A 1699-nucleotide genomic window follows, 5' to 3' on the forward strand; every position below is an offset into this window, starting at 1 on the left:
TTAGACGTTTTTTTTCGTCGTATTTCGTTATATTTTTACGTCTTGCGATATCCTTGCGCATGCGCATCTTACGCACCATTCAATAACATAGAATTTAACATATAATTAACCCTAACCCTGACCCTAACCCTAACCCTAAGATACAAAACAGCAAGCAACGTAGTTCGAGACATCAAGAAGTAATCATTGCACTGTTTTTCCCAGTTTTACGTCTGTCCGCGGATCTGCTTTTTTCGTCTGTCTGCCTGCGCATGCGCACTGATCTGTATTTTTTGGGGGAAAAACGTCAAAAACGTACGAAATTACTGTGCATAACTTCGTACGATTTCGTACGAACTGATAATGAGAATGTGTTGAGAAGATAGATGGAGAGAAAGGTGAAGAAAGACGTTTTTATTAAAAAGTAGCAATCATCTATAAACAGATGAGGAGGCCTCAGATTTCAGCTTTCAACAACATCAAGTCCAGCATTTAGCCTGATCCTCAGTTAATTTCACAACAATCACCCCATTCTGCATGTGACCCAACATTTCTTAGTAACCCAGAATAACAACGGCATTAATGACACCCTGTTGTTAGAGGAGGCCAACCTGCACGAGGAGTTAGGTCTGCACAGCAGAACACCCCTACAGCTTAAAGCTGCCATCTTCTCCATCAATAACTTCGAACGGAGGAAGATCTTTGGATTAAGAACAAAACCAAAGTCCTAGTGTTTTGTTTTAATGACAACTGTTTGATGAAGGGTTCCTACATGAGAAGATTGACAACAGAAGTAGGTGTTTCAAACGTGTTCAGAAAATAATAACCTAGAGCTGAACAGGAAGTGATGTGATGGTGCTAACCCACAGCCAGTGCCCGGTTGGTGGAGATACTTGTCTTTGCAACATTGCTCACTTTCTGTTCCTGCAACCCGTAAAGCACAGAGGAAGAGGGTTTTACTCTCAGCCTCAGAACATTTCTATCAGAGCTCTGAGAGACACAATGAAGGAAACATCTGTCAAATTTCTGCTCAGTAAGTAGAGATTCTTTCTGAACATTTCCTGGGTTTCTGTAGATAACTGATGATGGAGGAGAGGCTGGGAAACAGCCTGGAACTGGGTTAAAACACACTGAGGAGAAGTTCTACTGGAATCTGAAGAGAACAGATGAAACATGGAAAATATTAATAGAACTTTGTGATGTAGAGCTATTTTCGACCTGTTGGAACAACATTTACAGTAATGGTCTGAATGAAAACTATCTGAGGTGTAAAACTGGTTTTATCTAGAAATGATGAAGTTTTTTGTTAAACCACATTATTATTATTTTTCTCTTTTTAGCTCTGACCTCAGTGCTGAGCTGCACAACAAACCAAGGTTGGTTCACTTCCTGTTTAACACCTTAATATTCAGAGTTAACACCTATGGTTAAGAAAATGTTCAGGGTTTCTGTACGTATGAATAATCAGTTTGTCATTTCAGCAGCTTTTCTGACTGTGAGTCCCAGCAGATCTCAGTTCTTTAAAGGTAAAGAAGTGTCTCTGAGCTGTGAGGAGAACAACAGCTCTGCTGGATGGACTGTATGGAGGAACACAACCAGAGAAACCAGGACTCAGTGTGGAGATGGATGGGGGAAACCAGCTGGTTCTACCTGTAAGATCACCTTACATCGCTTTGACAGTGGAGTTTACTGGTGTTGGTCGTCCAGAGAGGGAGCAGCC

At 41.1% G+C, this 1699-nt stretch overlaps 1 long non-coding RNA gene across 1 annotated transcript; it reads left to right on the forward strand.

Annotated features, from left to right (window-relative positions):
• The first annotated feature begins 922 nt into the window (after positions 1-922).
• LOC107085456 lies at positions 923-1693 on the forward strand. The gene is made up of 3 exons (XR_001481263.1): positions 923-1012; positions 1320-1355; positions 1461-1693. It is a non-coding gene; the product is annotated as an uncharacterized LOC107085456 (long non-coding RNA).
• Positions 1694-1699: the final 6 nt, after the last annotated feature.

The sequence above is a fragment of the Cyprinodon variegatus genome, unplaced genomic scaffold (genome assembly GCF_000732505.1).
Source record: "Cyprinodon variegatus isolate N-32 unplaced genomic scaffold, C_variegatus-1.0 Scaffold125, whole genome shotgun sequence".
Classification (NCBI taxonomy): domain Eukaryota; kingdom Metazoa; phylum Chordata; class Actinopteri; order Cyprinodontiformes; family Cyprinodontidae; genus Cyprinodon; species Cyprinodon variegatus.